Here is a 977-nt window from a genome sequence, read left to right on the forward strand (position 1 = left end):
AAAAAAGTATTATATGAAACAATTTCACAAGATTAAACAATTTCATGAAAAAATTTCATAAGATTAAACAATGAAATCGACGGATGAAGATGGTTTGCACGGTTTACACAAATGAGGGCGGTTTTTATTTGATCACTCCTCTATGGATATATATATATATATATATATATATATATATATATAATATTTGCACCTATTATAATTTACAGCCCAAAAAATATATACATAAATTAGTCCAATTTGCAGCCCAAATTCCAAAATTAATCAACTAGACCAAGTCCAAAATTAGTCCAACTGGGTCGGACGTTCTATAAGCTATCCAATAGTCGATCAATACACCTCAATTCCATTTTCCCCCTTATTCCCTTAACACGAGTGCACGGAAAAATGACTAGATCGAGTGTTGCTGTATGATGTCAATGATCAATACGCATTTTAGGATATGGTTTTCTCTTGCATATATATTCTTGAAAGTTGGAACCACAAATGTTTAGATGTCGCTTTCTTTCTTTATATAAAACTAGTGTATGACATCGCGCTTTGCGCAATGACGATAAATTTTTTAAAAAATTTATTGAAATTAGTTAAATGAGGCGATAATCACATTTATATATTAAACTAATAAGAATCAATATTACCTTTGATATATGAATCTAACTTATCATTATTGCTTGTTCTTTTAATATTATATATATATAGAGAGAGAGAGAGAGAGATAGAGAGAGAGAGAGAGAGAAAGAGAGAGAGATAAAATTATTAAGTCTTATATATCAACTTTTATTATCAAACTTTGTGATTGGTTCAAAATCATTAAAAAAAATGTGAACATACTGATTACAATAATGAGGTGTATTAAGAGAATTATTTTACCATAATACATATCAATTTATCTTCTACATATATTCTCATAAAATATTTATATTCACCAAGCAATAATTGTGTTGTTATTTACATTGATATAATTGTTGAATATTTTT

The sequence above is a fragment of the Cynara cardunculus genome (genome assembly GCF_001531365.2).
Source record: "Cynara cardunculus var. scolymus isolate 2C chromosome LG 8, CcrdV1, whole genome shotgun sequence".
Lineage (NCBI taxonomy): Eukaryota > Viridiplantae > Streptophyta > Magnoliopsida > Asterales > Asteraceae > Cynara > Cynara cardunculus.